This window comes from Balaenoptera ricei, chromosome 1 (assembly GCF_028023285.1).
Source record: "Balaenoptera ricei isolate mBalRic1 chromosome 1, mBalRic1.hap2, whole genome shotgun sequence".
Lineage (NCBI taxonomy): Eukaryota > Metazoa > Chordata > Mammalia > Artiodactyla > Balaenopteridae > Balaenoptera > Balaenoptera ricei.
In genome coordinates, this window is record NC_082639.1 from 66,417,349 (window position 1) to 66,436,102 (window position 18,754).

Sequence of the window (18,754 nt, forward strand, 5' to 3'; positions counted from 1 at the left end):
GGACAGCCCTCACTCTCGCCCCCCAACAAAAAATTATCTGGCCCAAAGTATCATCAGTGCTGAGGCTGAGAAACCCTATGCTCGAGCACTTCTGCTTGTGATTCTGACCCAAAGAATTGGGGCCAAGTTCATGTCCCGTTTGTCAACAGATAAAGAAATTAGGTCTGTGGACGTCACTGTCATCCAGGATTATCTACCAGGATATCCACCTAGGATGGAATCAAGGTGAGCGTACAACAGAAGAGGTTGGAATGGTTCCCAGGCCACTGCCACCTGTCTGTGTTTGGTAGTGATGCTGTCTCAGTTTTCCTTTTCCTTCTTTCTGATGAATCAGTCATTGGTTTGGAAAGCCTAACCTGCATTATAATCTCAGCATTGCTATTTACTGAGTGACCTTGAGTATAGTAGGCAGAATAATGGCCCCCAAAGATGTCCATGTCCTAATTTCTGGAAACTGTGAATATGTTACCTTACATGGCAAAGGGGAGCTGAAGATGTGATTTGGTCAAGGATCTTGAGATGAGGAGATTTTCCTGGATTATCCTAGTGGGCCCAGTGTGATCACCAGGGTCCTTATAAGTGAAAGACAGAGACAGGAGAGTCAGAATCAGAGGTTTAAAGAGGCTATGCTGCTAGTTTAGAAGATGGAGTGAAGTTGGAAGAAGGGACCATCGAGGCAAGGTACGCATGCTACCTCTAGAAGCTGGAAAAGGCAAGGAAACAAATTTTCCATTAGAGCCTCCAGAAGGAATGTAGCCCTGCCAATACTTTGATTTTAGCCCAATAAGGCCCATTTTGGACTTCTGACCTCCATGACTGAAAGATAATGAATCTGTGTTGTTTCAAGCCAGTAAATTTGTGGTAATGTGTTATAGCAGAGACAGGAAACTCATATATTGAGTCAGACATTTTTCCTCTTGCTGTCCTACTCTGTTAATAGGGTGCGGTGCACTGTAAAATGGGCCTCGATCATTCATTCATTCATTCATTCATTTTTTCCAACAATTATTTACTGATTACCTATCATGTGCCAGGCACTATTCTAAGCACTTGGGATAGAGCAGTGAACAGCACAGGCCATCTAATCTAGTGACAGGAGCCAATAAACTACAAAAAATAGGTAAATGTACAAGTGATAGATAAGTGATAAGTGCTATGAGGGAGAACTGAAGCAAGGAAGGGGAGCTGGAGTCCCAGTCTATTTCATAGGAGGTGTTTGGGGAAGGTTTCTGTGAAAAAGTGAAACCTCAAGGAAGAGAGGGAGAAAGCCGTGCAGATAGCTGAAGGAAGACTGTTCTCGACAGAAGAAAAGGCAAGAACACATGTCCCGAGCTAGGAGTTTGTTTCAGGGATTTAAAGTACAGGGAAGGAACCAGTGCTGATAATGAAAATAATTACCTCACAAGGCTGTCATTAGTATTCCGGGCAGCAAACATGAAAACCCTTGGTGAATTTCAAAGCACCTTGCAAATATCAGTTATTATCATTGTTGTGGTCCCTCAGACCGTATTTGTGGGGCTTCCAAGTGACCCAGAGGTTAACCTTCATGTTTTGTGTCTACAGAAATCAAGAGGAAACAGCTGTTGGCCCAAGGCTCTGGTAATTGGGCACAGAGGCCCAGAAACAGGAGAGTTTTCTCAACTAGGAGCTGATGGTGACTCTGTGTGTGCCCTTCAGGTTGACGAATCTTTGGGGGGTGGTGAGGACAGGGTAGGATGGATGGGAGATCATTGTTGCTGTGGCCGGTCTCACCTCTTACGCCTCTCTGGTCCAGGAGAGTGCTCCCCACAAGCCAGCTGGGGCTTTGAGCGGTCAGCTTGTCGCTCACAATGGTGCACAGCCATCCTGGGAAAGGAATCATTGAGGAATTTGAAGACCTTGGCCCCTGCCTGGCCAGGGACCAGAGAGAAGCTGTTAGGACAGTCTCTGACAGCCCAGCCTTGCCAGCAACTAATTCCCCAGGAGAAATCAAACTCTGCCAAAGGATGAAATTGAAATATTTGAAATATAATCTGCACACTTCTTTCTCCAAGGCAGGTGATAAAATGGTCTAGTTTTTATAAAAGGCTGAGAAAATTAAAATGCTGGAAGGCTTTGTGTTTGGGAGTAAGGCTTTCCTTGGCAGCAGGGGCCAGGGATTGGAGGAGGCACCCCAAAGGCGCTGGGAGTCTAGAGCTGGCCTGTGTGCCTACTTGTTAACATCTTAGGTTTAAGGGGGCTTTCTCAGTGCATTTTGCATCACGAATCTTGGAATGACCACGGCAAGGTCATAGATGATGTGTGTGTATTCCATCCTCCTTTAGCGGAATAAGCCACTTTTAGCTAAAAGGCATTTCAGTCATTAATTTGATTATCCTGTTAGATTTTTTTTTCCCTAAATGCGTTTCTCTAAGCTGCCTTTCCCCACTTTTTGATAGATAAATATCTTCAGAACTGAAAGACTAATGTGTGTGCTTTATCATCTGAGTTCTGAAGCTTTCTCCTTTTAGACACAAAGTAACAAAAGTAAAATGGACATCTGCAGCCCTACCACTTTTCAGCGAAAGAGCCTTTCTTATAAAACTTATGCTTTAATATCAGTTTGTTCTGCAGTCTGGAGGGATTGTTAAAAAAAAAAAAAAAAAAAGGAAAAGGAAGGCTAAGCATGATGACAACTCCAAACCAGGAGGAATGAAAATAAAAATGCAAGATCAGTGTGTGTTCTGAGTTCTATGGGAGCTGCATCTGCAACCTAGAAAGCTTGGGAAACTGGTCCAAACCAGACAGAAGCCAGGCACGCAGCCAGGAAGAACAGTTAGAAAAACTCTGAGGCATCATAGCCTGTCAACTACTGGTATGCAGGCGGCCTTCCCCGTCCTCAAGGTCAGAACAAATGCCTACCTTACTTCTCCTTTCTTCTCCTCAGCATCTAAAGCAAAACCCTACAGACTACAGAGGAGAAATGAGGACCAAACACCTTCTAGCTTTGAAGTGCTTTGATATTCTTTGCCTTTTATTTTCTTGATAGCGTGTTAATGCCACAGAATAGCAGGATTCCCTTACATTATATGATAAATGTGCTGGTGAAAAGTAATTGTAAAACAGGTTTTTACTGAGGAATTAAGGCTGTCTATGAGGATTGCTATAAGTAGCATATTCATTCATTTATTCATCAAAGAGCTGTCAGCCACTGAGCTGAGCACTAGATGTGGGCAGGTGTGGGACAAGACTTATCCCCGGCCTCCTGGAACTCATAATACAAACAGTGGGGGAGACAAACACTCAAATAAACCAACGTGCAATTAACTTGCAAATTGTTGAAAGTGTTATGAAAGAAATAGATGTGATATTATGCTAGGGAGTTATGGCTGGCCGGTAAAGGATGAGGAAAGCAACTTTAGCCAGGATTGGCCTTCCTGAGATTTAATCTGAGACTTGACGATGAGGAAGAGCCAAGTATACCATGACAGGCCAGGAATGGAAACTGTTCCCTCTAGCTCCTCTGGGAAGACAGGAAAGTCTGTCAAAGGGAGATTTTTTTTTTTTTTTTGATGTGGACCATTTTAAAATTTATTTATTTATTTTTGGCTGTGTTGGGTCTTCGTTTCTGTGAGAGGGCTTTCTCTAGTTGCGGCAAACGGGGGCCACTCTTCATTGCGATGCGCGGGCCTCTCACTATCGCAGCCTCTCTTGTTGTGGAGCACAGGCTCCAGACACACAGGCTCAGTAGTTGTGGCTCACGGGCCTAGTTGCTCCGCGGCATGTGGGATCCTCCCAGACCAGGGCTCAAACCCACGTCCCCCGCACCGGCAGGCAGACTCCCAACCACTGCGCCACCAGGGAAGCCCCAAAGGGAGATTTTTTTGATTGAGAAAGTCACATGGTCTACGAGGAACCTGTCACCCTTATGCTTCTAAGGAGACGTTCCCTGGTCCGCCTTCCTACCCAACCCCTGCCTTCTGCATGTCCTATTCCCTTTCCCAGCATTTTTTTCTCCCTAGCTATTACTAATATCTGACATACTTTCTAATTTGCTTATTTATCTAATTTATTGCCTGTTTACCCCACTAGAACGTGAGCTCTACAAGGACGTGCATTTTGTCCATTTTATTCACTGTGGCTGTGTCTCTAGTGTCTAGAAGAATAGCCAGGTGTTCAGTGAAGACCATTTCTACTATATTAAGCTAGTTCTTTTTGCCCCTAGAGAGGAGAATGGTATTGACGAAAGATCAAGAATTTTGAGAACTGCCAGATCTGGAATAATATGCTATACTTACAGGGTTGTTGTGAGATTTAAATGAGGAAAATGTATGTAGAAATGAGTTCCATGCTGGTGTATTGTAAGAGCTGAGTAGCCGTCATTCTCCAGTAGTTCCACCTCTCTCTTAAGAGAGCTATAAACATTGTGAAGTAGAAGTTATCAAAGTATCAAATGTCTCTCCATTCCCTTGTTGGGGCCCCCCAGTCTCTTTCAGTTCTTTCTTCCAGCCTTCCTCTCTCTGTCACACACCACACCTGTCTGTCCTTCTAGGCCCTCAGGACCCTTGGCTCTGGTTTACAAGGGAACAGCTGATTAATCTGCAACCAATTCCTGCTGAACCCCAAGCTGACAGCTGCTGTGCCTGGAGCAGGCCAGCCCTCCTTACCGAGCGTGGGTAAGTGTGGGCAAAGCAAGCGGACACCATCACCCTGCTCGTGGGCTCAGCTCTCCTCTCCCCCAGCGGCGAGGAGCAGACACTGCCCCCGTGGGCCTATTTACCTATCCCGCTTTCCTGTTGCTGACTTTTTAAATCCCTTTTTGAATCCCTTTTCCTTAGAGTAAAAGCAGGAGAAAGAAATAGTATAGAAGAACGAGAAAACAAGGCTAGAGAGCAGAGGTATAGAGAGAGGACAGAGTGCAGAGAGGAGAAGGGCGAGAGAAGAAGGAGGGGAAGAAGGGAGCTAAGAGATGAACAAAAGAGCGAAGGAGAATAGAGGCAGTGGGTAAACAAGCCTGCTGGATGTTTATAAGCGTATCTCATACCCACATAGAGGCTGTTAACAGCAAGGTCCATGATAACCCTAGCAGCGTAGTGTCTCTACCTTGGAATATTATTTCTAACGCTAAAAGTAATAGCACAATAACATTCATTAAACACAGTGCTAAGAGTTTTACGTCCATTATCTCCTCTGCATGTTCCTTTCAGCTGAAGACAAATCCTGTCATTCCTATGCTCAGAATTTTTCAGTCATGCCCCATCTTAGAGTAAAAAGCAATATCTTTATGGGATCTGCTCCCCATCCCCACCTCTCAGTAGGATCCACTTCCCACCCTCATCTCAGAAAGTATTTCCTCCTACCCTCTCCCTTGCTCCTTTCATTCCATCCACATTGGCCTCCTTGCAATTCTTGTTCAAACTACCTGTCCTGCCTCAGGGCCTTTGCACTGGTTCTTACTTTTCCCAAAACAGTCTTTTCCCAGACGTCCTTATGCCTTTCTCTCTTGATTCCTTTAAGACTCTTCTTCCTTCACTTCCTAAACAAAGGTTCCTCCATCTCTTATAAAATGTCAGCTCCCCATTGCCATCCTGCTACTCATTTTCCTCACCTTGCTTTAGTTTTCTCTGTACTACTTATTATCCCCTGGCATATAATATTATTTTATATCTATTGTTGGTCTTTTGACTCTAGGCTGTGAATACCAGGACTATGTCAGCTTTCTTCTTGATTCATAGTAGACTTTGTTGGACAATATAATTTTCTTTGGCTTATTATTTACCATTGATTTTAGTCCAGACTCTATAAAGCTGATGTTAATGAATAGAAAACTATGGGATGCAAATCACTGCTGTCCAATAGAGAAGCAAATGATTTCTAATAGTAGAGAACATTTTATTGGGTTTTATTGCTCTCTAGACCATTAGGCAGTTTTGTATATATATCTTAGAAATGTCTTTCAGCAATCTTTTCCCATCCATCTCTCCATCCATCCACCTGCCTATTGCCCTACCTACCTTCCTGTCAGTTTCTTGTATTCTCTTTTGAATTAGCTTTATTGCTTTCTGGTTCCTTTGTTAATGATTTTAACATATCTTTGACACAGGCCCCTTACGTATTTGTATGAGAATATTTATGTTTTTAACTGTGATATATATTAAATAGAATAGAATAGAATGAGATGGAATGATGATATAATAGAGTATGGTAATGTAATATAGTATCATTTCCTAGCAAGGAAATGGTGGTATCTAAGCTATTTAAATCCTGGTGAACCCTAACAACTATCTAGTTCCCATGGTGCTACCCCCGATGAAGTTGACTATTTATAGTAGGGTTTACTGTACTTTTGCTTACTAGATATGAGAAGGGTATATAATAGTGGTTAGGAACCAGGGTTCTGGTGTCAGACTGCCTGTGTTCAAGTTCTTGCTTTGCCATTTATTAGCCTTGTGATTGTGATGGTTAATTTTGTGTATCAACTTGACTAGGCCATGGGACACTCACGTATTTGGTTAAATATTATTTCTGGGTGTGTACGTAGGATGTTTTTGGGTGAGGTTAACATTTTTAAATCTGAGTAAAGCAGATCGCCCTCCCCAATATTGGTGAGCCTCACCCAATCCGTTGAAGGTCTGAATAGAATAAAAGAAATAATTCTTTCTCTGCCTGTCTTCAAGCTGGATTATTGGTCTTCTGCTGCCTTTGGATTTGGACTTGGACTAGAACAATACCATCAACTCTCCTGGGTCTCCAGCTTGCTAACTGTAAATCTTGGACTTCTCAGTCTCCATAATCATGTTAGTCAATTCCTGATTTTAAAAAATCTTTTTATATATCTATCTCTATATCTCTAGATATATCTATCAATCTATCAGTTAATCTATCTAATCTGTCATCTATCAATATCTATCTATTTATCTACTTATCCATCTATGCATCTGTCCATTCGTCCATCTTATTGGCTGTGTTTTTCTGGAAAACCCATACTAATACAGTGATCTTGGACAAGTTGCCTAACTATACCAAAAAAATAGGGCCATATTTGTATGTCTTATCTCAGAAGGCATTTTTAGAAGTAAATGAAGTTATATATATAAAGTGTTTAGCATGGTGTCTGGTATGTGGTTTAACAAATATTAGTTATTATGGTATGTGCTTGATGTTCATCTTAGAAACTTAATAAAGAAAATGGAACTTCACAAATCTATTGACAGTGTTTAATTTTAATACTCTCTCTGCAAACTGTGGCAATAATTGTATAATAAGACAGCTTTCTTCCTGTTTTTCCTAGAAGCCTATGAACTGGAAGCTCTGAAAACAAGTTTTTACTGTAAAGGATATTCTATTCTTAGAGAACCCTACAAAATGAAATCACCCATGCTGAATGCACTTGAAAAGTAGCTCCTGTTATTTATTTTCTAACTTTCTATACACTGTGTTATGGAGATAACTCATTATTTAGCACTGACTGTCTAATCTGTAGTTTTATTGTCTTGTGCACTTTTGACCCTATTGATTTACCCTGAAAGTCTAATTTAGTGTGAGAGACCACCTGTGATTTTTGTACATTTCAGAATGTGGAAGTATCTTTCCCAGACACTTGTACATTCTGATTCCCTTTGCACATGAGAGTGGATGTGGAAAGGCAGCTGAGCAGAGGCTGGCAAGCTTTCACAGGTGCTATGCCAAGTCTCCATTCACTCTAATTTAAGGTTTCTGTGCTAGAAGAACCTCCTCTCCTCTAAACCACTGTAGACCAAGAACTTCCAAGACACAGGGAGGCTACAGAAATTGAAATTATCATTGAATTATAGATTTTTCTTGCTCAAACAACAAGAACTTTGAAAAAGCTGATGCCAATTTTATGCAATCCAGGCAGAATGATCATATATGTGATGAGGTGGTTGGTGGACAAGATTGGAGTTCTGGAATTTTTTAAGCTTTTCTTGCAACATTTGTTATTTATGTAGCATATCTATACGCAGGCACTGTGCATTCATTTAGTAATCCACTATTAAATTAATATTGGACCCCTATCTTTACATATGCAACACTTGATTTCTTTTGAATAATAAGGAAGAGAATGTATTTAAAGCACCTAGCATAGTGCCTGGCTAACAGTAGGTATTCAGTGATGAAAGCCAAGAGTTTTCATCTTCTCTTTAAAAATTCTACAAAGGCAATAAATGTACATAAAAAGAATCTAATAGTACACAAGAATTGAAATAAAAAGCAGAAATTCCCTGTGCTGCTTTTGTTCTTCCCCAGTCATATTTTTTAAAGCCTCAGTTTTAAAAAAATTCAGTTCTTCCGATAGTTGCCTATATTCCATCAAACAATTACAGGTACCAGTGGTGATGCATTCTCCACTGAACTCTTGTAGAGAAATTCCCTGCTGGGCCAATCAGATTCACCCAGGTCAGGGGCAAAGTTCCCTCTTACCCTTTTTCAGGTGGCGGTCTTATAAGTGTCCATGATTGTTGGACACCAGACCTGTTGTCCAGCGGGGGATGGATTGGTGTGGAGCAGTCCACAGTTGAGGACAGCACATGTTCCGAATCCTTTCCGTGCTACTTTCCAGACCCCTGTGGGAGCCGTTCTCTTTCTGTCCCTCCAGGATATCTTCCCTTTCCTTCTTCTGTGTTGCCCCTCACCTTCTCTCATACTTTTCTCCACATCCAGTCTTACTCAGCCTCTTCTAGAGGAAAAGCCCTGCGAACCTCTTAGTCTGGCTCTTTGAAACTTTGTTTTCCCCTTTGGTGTAGACTGGGGATAGGTGTGGAAGGAGGAAAATAACTCTTGGGGTACAAATAAGACAAAAGAACGGGAGCGAAATGCACAGGGAACAACTAGATTAATATTTTGAGATAGAACCATCCTGCCTTATTTCTTTATTTTACCATTCCTCGACTTATCAACTTTAGACATTATTTATTGACTCCACTCTATGAAAAGGGGGGATTTCACTCATCCTTTCTCCCTACCTTTCTTCTCCTTCCCTTCCCAGAGTTTTATGGTTATGTTCATATTTCGCTTCTTCTGCTAATTTTCTTTTTTTTTTTTTTAATTTTTATTTATTTATTTATTTATTTATGGCTGTGTTGGGTCTTCGTTTCTGTGCAAGTGCTTTCTCTAGTTTTGGCAAGCGGGGGCCACTCTTCATCGCGGTGCGCGGGCCTCTCACCATCGCGGCCTCTCTTGTTGCGAAGCACAGGCTCCAGACGCGCAGGCTCAGTAGTTGTGGCTCACGGGCCCAGTTGCTCCGCGGCATGTGGGATCTTCCCAGACCAGGGCTCGAACCCGTGTCCCCTGCATTGTCAGGCAGACTCTCAACCACTGCGCCACCAGGGAAGCCCTGCTAATTTTCTTTTTAACTTTAAATAATAAACTTAGACTTTGAGTTTTTGTTCCATCACCATTAGGCAGCCTATCTTGCCTCCCCACCAAGATGAGCATATTAGCACCCCTGCTCTTCTCTCCCTTTTTACACTGGCAAGGTTGCTAGTGTTCTGTTCCATAACCATACTTGAAGTTTCCAAGTTTTATATATAATTTGATTATAAAAGTTGTAAACTAATAAACGGAATTTGTATTATAGTATTGATTGGCAAAATTTGAAATGGACTCTATATTAGAAAATATTAGTTTCAGTATTAAATGTCCTCATTTGTTAAATATATTGTGCTTAGAAAAGGAACCATCACTATACTCACAATATATATGCTGAAGGGTCATGAGGTCTGGAATGTATTTTCAAACACATAGCAAAAATATGTATATAGGGAAATATAGAATGATACATAGATGGATAAAGAGATAAAGTAAATGTGGCAAAATTTTAACAACTGGTCATTCTAGGTACAGAGGATATTCATGTTCATTCTCTTACTCATGTAACTTTTATGTTGGTTTAAATTTTTTCAAAATAAAAATTTGAAGAAAAAAAACTAGTCCATTTCAAAGTCCAGAAATTTGAACAAGTTTAAAATAGATGAATGTATTGAATGCTTACATCTCCCTCACAAGATTTACCAAGTACTGAATTCAAAAAGAGGTATTTTAAGCTTGAGTTTTTTAAGGTATTACTACTGAGAGTTAATAAGACTAAGAGAAAAACCATGAAAATGTTCTCTGACACATTTTAAAAATATTCGTTTGAATCAGATTCTTCAGCTCAAGTGCAATTAATAGTCTAATAAAAGGATCATCAGTAAGATGGGTAAATGTAGGAATCATGTCTTAGATTTTTAAACCAAGACAGGTTGAAAATAAACACGTTTTCCAGCTTCTTAGATAAGCTTTCTATTATACCAGCTCTATGACATGGATTAAAATTATTGTTTTATCTCATCTAAAACATGAAATATTAGTGTCGTAAACTCTTTTAGTACTTACACTAATACAGGGGCTGACAGTTGTGAATCAAACACTAGGTTTCTGGAGCTTTCCTAAGCATTATTATTCTAATATATGATCATAGTATTTTAAACACCACATCTCAAGTTTCTGACACATTTTTCACTTTTATAGTTCAAAGATTTGCAGCATCACATTCTTTTCTAACTCCTTACCCCTGTGACTAGGAAAAGTGTTAAATGAAGTACAAAAGTTCCAAGTGTAACTTAGTGCTGAGAAGTAAGGTAGATTTTGTCCTGAATCATACATACTAATCAGCTTGTGAGAGTGGATTAATTTGCTAGAATTTCTTTGGATGTTCATGTCTATATTCATATGCGAGATTGGGCTACAGTTTTCTTCTTTGTGTATTAACTGTCAAGTTTTGGCATTAGGCTTGTGCTAGCTTTATAAAATGAATTGGAGAACTTTCTATCTTTCTGTTCAGCTTGGAAACTTATTATGTAGCATATCGTTATGTGCTACATTTTGAAGATTTCAAAGAATTTTTTCCCAAAGAAATGTATGGCCTAAATTTATCTTTGAAAATATTTCATTGATAACATTTTCTTTTCTTTCATGATTACCTGTACTGTTTTTAAGTCCTTTTTGAGTTCATTTAAAAAACTTATACATCCCCAGAAAATTCCCTTTTTATCTACACTTTCAAATTTCTTAGTACAGAATGTATATAGTGTTCTATGATATGTTTAAAATCTGTTATATCTATGTTTTCATATAATTTTATAACTTCTAATTTGCTTTGCGTTTTCTCTTTTTCTGTCTTAGATTTTCCATGTTTGCTCATTTTTTTCATTTTTCTGACAAACCAGCTCTTAGATTTATTGATTTGTTCATTTTAGAATTCATTTATTGCCAATTATATTTTTACAATTTTTTTTCAGAGTTCACGATGACAGGAGAATCACACACCCCAGTTTGCCTGGGACATTTTGGTGTTTGCCTACTCTCTCAATACAATTACCAATAACACCCTCTTTCCTCTCAAAAATGTGTCAACTGGATAATAAATTATATGGTCATTCTAATGATGAGTGAATTACATAGTTTCCCCTAAGTACAACTTAAGCAGCAGCCTGTAATTATAAAGTGTGCATTCTCAACCAGAGTGATGTTACATCCACAGGGGAGTGAAAATTGATTCTGGGGAGATTCGGGTGGGGCAAAAGTTCTTTGATATTATAATGGTTTGTGACCATTCAAAGGGCCACAGTACATAGATAATATATAGTCTATCTGTGGTATTAAAATTTCATGGGGGTGGGACTGACATTAGGAAAAAATTGTTTAAACAGGCTCTGTAGAGGGACAATAATGAAATGTTGAAAAACGCTATTGTAATACTGCTTTAATACTGCCATTATTTTATTTCCTTTTTTGACTTACTAGTTACTCAGGTAATTTGTAACCAGTAAGTGATTATAGTTTATAATCACTTTATAAATTTGAAAATGATTATAGTTTCTGTTTAAAAAATTGGTTATTTTTAACCAACACTGAAGTGCTCCTGTTGACTTCATTTGTGACATCAGTGTTGTCAACACAGTTATTCAGTCTGTGTCCTTGGCTCACTTCACCTCTCACTAGCATCTCACCCAGTTGACTACTTCCTCCTTTTTACAACATGAATGCTACAAGCCTTGTAGGTTCCCGGGAACTGACAGTGAAGCACTCGTTGCAGTGCCTGTCTTCTGGTTTTCCCTCGGCCTTACTGGCTATTATCAGACTTGTTCGATAGCTTTTTCACCTCTGGCTGATTTCTAATTGCTAGAGTGCTAAAGAGCTTGAGCCTTGGGTCCTCTTTTCTTCTCTATCTGTATTTTATTCCCAGGTGACCTTATCCATGCCATTGCTTGAAATCCCCTTGTGTAACTTTATACCTCTATCCCTGACGCCTACCATGAGTTCCTTACTTGCATATTCCATTGCCTGCTTGACACTTCCACGGGGCTGTGTATTAGTTATCTCAGTGCATGTTCAGAATCGAGTTTTCTGTTCAAATTTGTTCTCCTCCATTCCTCCCCATCTCAGTAAATGGCACGGTTATCCACTCAGTTTCTTAAGCCAAAAACCTAAGAGGAATCCTGGAGATTTCACTGCCTGTCTTCCTCTACACCCTATCTATCAGCATGCCAGCCAGTTATATTTCCAAACCTGTCCACTTCTCTTGATTTTCCCTGTGACTCTCTAACCTAAGACACCACCAACTTTGTCACCTAGACTGGTCTTCTGCTTCTACTCTCATCCTCCAATTCCCATCCCAATCACCCATTCTCCAGAGCTGCCAAAGAGATCTTTAAAAAATTTAAACCAGATTACTTGGTGCCTCTCCTTAAAATCTTTATTGGTATTTTATTGCAGTCAAAATAAATGCCAACTCCCTATCATGGTCAATAAAGGAACCCATCCCACGTCTTCTCTCTAGCCGCACTGGCCTCCTTTTTTTCTATTTTTTTTTTGGCTGCACGCGGCTCGCGGGATCTTAGTTTCCCAACCAGGGATTGAACCCGTGCCCCCTGCAGTGGAAGTGTGGAGTCTTAACCACTGGACCACCAGGGAAATCCCCACACTGGCCTCCTTTTAGTCCCAGAACATGCTGCACATATTTCTGTCAGGGCATTGCTTGCTGTTTCCTCTGCCTAGACACTGTTGAGGTCGTGGTCTTCACATGGCTAGCCATTCTTGTCTGAAAAATCTCAGCTCAGTTGTCACTTCCTTAGAGAGGCCTTCTCTTGTGGTACTGCAACGAATGTTGGCCCCTCTCCTCTGTGACTATTAAGTTACCCTGTCCCAGTTTTTTTGTTTGTTTAGAACCACAGTGATTATTGCAGAAATCTGGCCAAGGTTTTAGTTGGGTGGTTCCATCTAATTTTGGGCTGGGGCCCCCTGCCAGGGCTGGGCAGGCAGGATAGGGGAAGGGGTAGCAGAGGGCCGCTGGGTACAGACCTCAGAGCTGCAAGAGGATATTGGGAGACAGGCTGTAGGTGAAGGCTTTACTCTTGGGCTCCACTTTCAGGGCCTTCACAATGCTGGCATCTATCGCCATGGAGAACTTCTTGTGTCATTTACCTCGAAGAGTAGCAGCAGAGAATTATATAGTAATAAACCTGTCCCCTTCCCAAAGGCCCCATGGGGTCAGCTAGGATTTGAACATGGCCTTCCATATTGTGGGCTCATCCCCACTTTTCCAGCCACAGAGAAATTGACCGTCAGACATGGACTTGGGCCTCCTTGGCCTTTCCAGCCCCATTCTGCTCCACAAACCCCAGCAAGTGGATCTGGGGACATCCCAGGGTAGAGGCACCCTTCTCGTCCTTGTACGGATCTGCCAGGTTCACCTGGTTCCCACGCTCCTTTCAAGCGGCACCAATGTCAGGATGACATCTGCCACCTTGATAGGGGCTGTGGCTACAGAGGTGCCGCTGAAGCTGTGGGTCCTGCCAAGTGTTCACCTTCCACCTCCTTCTGGTGGCTGTCCTGCTCCTGCTGCTGTCACTGATGTAAATTCACAGCTGCCCCAGTGAGAACCAAACCAGCTTGACTGCCTGTCCCAGGCTGCCTGGGCCTGCCAGCCCGGTCTACCCACCAGTCCACCATCTACCCTGTGCAGTAGTCCTAGAGTTTATCTTAGTTTGGGGAATGGCTCCTTTTTTCCTGTTGGCCTTCCACTTCTGTCTTTTCACCCCCACAGAAGAGGGGACCTTGTTGCTGCATGTACAACTTATCTTCAATAGCGAGAACAGCACCTGCCCCTCAGTGGGTATTTGTCGTGTATTTCATGGAATGAATTTTTGGCTTAATTCTCATAGATCCAAATAATGGAACTTAAATTATTAAATGCCAAGGGTGTGCTGTATTTAGAGGATGATTGATTTGTCACTTTAAAAATCAGAGCAGTTTTTATTTATGTGAAATTTTATGGAATTTGGTGAGGTGTGTCCCTACGTGGCTGGGTATATAGAGGAGAGGTTTCTTTTTTTATTTCCTTCCAAATGATTAGTTACGCTTTGCAAGTATTGCTTCAGAACTTCTACGAATGTTGGTTTGGGAAAAGTAGACAGTACTGACAATTCTACATTTATCTATATTTAGCTATCAGGTTGGTTATTTACCCCTTGCATTTCTTTCTTTTTTTTTTTTTTTTAATGGTCCTAAAACAAAGCAAACCAAAACAGACCAAACATTTTTGTAGACTCTTATTGAGATAAGAAGGGAAATTTTGAGGTTGAAAAATATAAATTATTTGAAATACTCTTTGGATGCAGAGGCTGACTTTATGTACTAAAACAGCATTTAAGAGGTATCTATGAATTTAATATAATTTAATGTATTTAGCATCTCATCAGGGTGATTAGAATTGCCTATGCTTTAGTCGTTTCAAAACAATCACGTGGATTCTTTTTTGCTTAAACTCAAAATGACTTGTGTTGATATAAAAAATCCCCGTCCCTCCTCAATTAATTTCTTCTTTCCGTGGAGATTGCAAACTGTCCGAATTTCTTTAAAATGACCCATGAGCTTATTTTCAAGCAGCTTTAAACCAGTGATCAGTCTTTTATTTTTATTTTTATTTTTTTTATTTTTTATTTTTATTTTTTTTTAAGATTTTTAGAAATTTCATGTAATGTCTGAAACATTTATATTAACATATTTCCATACATATTTCCATACAAGTACAAATATAAGATTTTTAGAAATTTCATGTAATGTCTGAAACATTTATATTAACATATTTCCATACATATTTCCATACAAATACAAATATAAGATTTTTAGAAATTTCATGTAATGTCTGAAACATTTATATTAACATGTTTCCATACAAATAACCCAATGAAAGTTTAGTATTAGTTGTTTTGTTTGTTTTTTTATACTGCAGGTTCTTATTAGGCATCAGTTTTATACACATCAGTGTATACATGTCAATCCCAATCGCCCAATTCAGCACACCACCATCCCCACCCCACCGCAGTTTTCCCCCCTTGGTGTCCATATGTCCATTCTCTACATCTGTGCCTCAACTTCTGCCCTGCAGACTGGCTCATCTGTACCATTTTTCTAGGTTCCGCATACATGCATTAATATACGATATTTGTTTTTCTCTTTCTGACTTACTTCACTCTGTATGACAGTCTCTAGATCCATCCACGTCTCAACAAATGACTCAATTTCGTTCCTTTTTATGGCTGAGTAATATTCCATTGTATATATGTACCACATCTTCTTTATCCATTCGTCTGTTGATGGGCATTTAGGTTGCTTCCATGACCTGGCTATTGTAAATAGTGCTGCAATGAACATTCGGGTGCATGTGTCTTTTTGAATTACGGTTTTCTCTGGGTATATGCCCAGTAGTGGGATTGCTGGGTCATATGGTAATTCTATTTTTAGTTTTTTAAGGAACCTCCATATTGTTCTCCATAGTGGCTGTATCAATTTACATTCCCACCAACAGTGCAAGAGGGTTCCCTTTTCACCACACCCTCTCCAGCATTTGTTGTTTGTAGATTTTCTGATGATGCCCATTCTAACAGGAGTGAGGTGATACCTCATTGTAGTTTTGATTTGCATTTCTCTAATAATTAGTGATGTTGAGCATCTTTTCATGTGCTTCGTGGCCATCTGTATGTCTTCTTTGGAGAAATGTCTATTTAGGTCTTCTGCCCATTTTTGGATTGGGGTGTTTGTTTCTTTGATATTGAGCTGAATGAGCTGTTTATATATTTTGGAGATTAATCCTTTGTCCGTTGATTCATTTGCAAATATTTTCTCCCATTCTGAGGGTTGTCTTTTCGTCTTGTTTATGGTTTCCTTTGCTGTGCAAAAGCTTTGAAGTTTCATTAGGTCCCACTTGTTTATTTTTGTTTTTATTTCCATTACTCTAGGAGGTGGATCAAAAAAGATCTTGCTGTGATTTATGTCAAAGAGTGTTCTTCCTATGTTTTCCTCTAAGAGTTTTATAGTGTCCAGTCTTATATTTAGGTCTCTAATCCATTTTGAGTTTATTTTTGTGTATGGTGTTAGGGAGTATTCTAATTTCATTCTTTTACATGTAGCTGTCCAGTTTTCCCAGCACCACTTATTGAAGAGACTGTCTTTTCTCCATTGTATATCTTTGCCTCCTTTGTCATAGATTAGTTGACCATAGGTGCGTGGGTTAATGTCTGGGCTTTCTATCTTGTTCCATTGATCTATGTTTCTGTTTTTGTGCCAGTACCATATTGTCTTAATTACTGTAGCTTTGTAGTATAGTCTGAAGTCAGGGAGTCTGATTCCTCCAGCTCCATTTTTTTGCCTCAAGACTGCTTTGCCTATTCGGGGTCTTTTGTGTCTCCATACAAATTTTAAGATGATTTGTTCTAGCTCCGTAAAAAATGCCATTGGTAATTTGATAGGGATTGCATTGAATCTGTAGATTGCTTTGGGTAGTATACTCATTTTCACAATGTTGATTCTTCCAATCCAAGAACATGGTATATCTCTCCATCTGTTGGTATCATCTTTAATTTCTTTCATCAGTGTCTTATAGTTTTCTGCATACAGGTCTTTTGTCTCCCTAGGTAGGTTTATTCCTAGGTATTTTATTCTTTTTGTTGCAATGGTAAATGGGAGTGTTTCCATAATTTCTCTTTCAGATTTTTCATCATTAGTGTATAGGAATGCAAGAGATTTCTGTGCATTCATTTTGTATCCTGCAACTTTACCATATTCATTAATTAGCTCTAGCAGTTTTCTGGTGGCAGTTTTAGGATTCTCTATGTATAGTATCATGTCATCCGCAAACAGTGACAGTTTTACTTCTTCTTTTCCAATTTGTATTCCTTTTATTTCTTTTTCTTCTCTGATTGCCGTGGCTAGGACTTCCAAAACTATGTTGAATACTACTGGTGAGAGTGGACATCCTTGTCTCGTTCCTGATCTTAGAGGAAATGCTTTCAGTTTTTCACCATTGAGAATGATGTTTGCTGTGGGTTTGTCATATATGGCCTTTATTATGTTGAGGTAGGTTCCCTCTATGCCCACTTTCTGGAGAGTTTTTATCAGAAATGGGTGTTGAATTTTGTCAAAAGCTTTTTCTGCATCTATTGAGATGATCATATGGTTTTTATTCTTCAATTTGTTAATATGGTGTATCACATTGATTGATTTGCGTATATTGAAGAATCCTTGCATCCCTGGGATAAATCCCACTTGATCGTGGTGTATGATCCTTTTAATGTGTTGTTGGATCCTGTTTGCTAGTATTTTGTTGAGGATTTTTGCATCTATATTCATCAGTGATATTGGTCTGTAATTTTCTTTTTTTGTAGTGTCTTTGTCTGGTTTTGGTATCAGGGTGATGGTGGCCTCATAGAATGAGTTTGGGAGTGTTCCTTCCTCTGCAATTTTTTGGAAGAGTTTGAGAAGGATGGGTGTTAGCTCTTCTCTAAATGTTTGATAGAATTCACCTGTGAAGCCATCTGGTCCTGGACTTTTGTTTGTTGGAAGATTTTTAATCACAGTTTCAATTTCATTACTTGTGATTGGTCTGTTCATATTTTCTATTTCTTCCTGGTTCAGTCTTGGAAGGTTATACCTTTCTAAGAATTTGTCCATTTCTTCCAGGTTGTCCATTTTATTGGCATAAAGTTGCTTGTAGTAGTCTCTTAGGATGCTTTGTATTTCTGCGGTGTCTGTTGTAACTTCTCCTTTTTCATTTCTGATTTTATTGATTTGAGTCCTCTCCCTCTTTTTCTTGATGAGTCTGGCTAATGGCTTATCAATTTTGTTTATCTTCTCAAAGAACCAACTTTTAGTTTTATTGATCTTTGCTATTGTTTTCTTTGTTTCTATTTCATTTATTTCTGCTCTGATCTTTATGATTTCTTTCCTTCTGCTAACTTTGGGTTTTGTTTGTTCTTCTTTCTCTAGTTTCTTTAAGTGTAAGGTTAGATTGTTTACTTGAGCTTTTTCTTGTTTCTTTAGGTAGGCTTGTATAGCTATAAACTTCCCTCTTAGAACTGCTTTTGCTGCATCCCATAGGTTTTGGGTCGTCGTGTTTTCATTGTCATTTGTCTCTAGGTATTTTTTGATTTCCTCTTTGATTTCTTCAGTGATCTCTTGGTTATTTAGTAACGTATTGTTTAGCCTCCATGTGTTTGTCCTTTTTACGTTTTTTTCCCTGTAATTCATTTCTAATCTCATAGCGTTGTGGTCAGAAAAGATGCTTGATATGATTTCAATTTTCTTAAATTTACTGAGGCTTGATTTGTGACCCAAGATGTGATCTATCTTGGAGAATGTTCCATGCGCACTTGAGAAGAACGTGTAATCTGCTGTTTTTGGATGGAATGTCCGATATATATCAATTAAATCTATCTGGTCTATTGTGTCATTTAAA

The 18,754-nt window shown here is 39.6% G+C and overlaps 1 protein-coding gene across 5 annotated transcripts in view; it reads left to right on the plus strand.

Annotated features, from left to right (window-relative positions):
• The window catches only part of ST6GALNAC3 (ST6 N-acetylgalactosaminide alpha-2,6-sialyltransferase 3), a 567,689-nt gene that overhangs the window by 272,366 nt on the left and 276,569 nt on the right, over positions 1-18,754 (plus strand). Inside the window, exon 1 of one of the 5 annotated variants that reach the window (XM_059899447.1) lies at positions 4,625-4,634. The exons of the other annotated variants lie outside the window; for them this stretch is intronic. The gene's annotated coding sequence lies outside the window, so the exon portion shown is untranslated. Of the gene's footprint in view, positions 1-4,624; positions 4,635-18,754 lie in introns of those variants that run through there. 5 annotated transcript variants of the gene reach the window in all.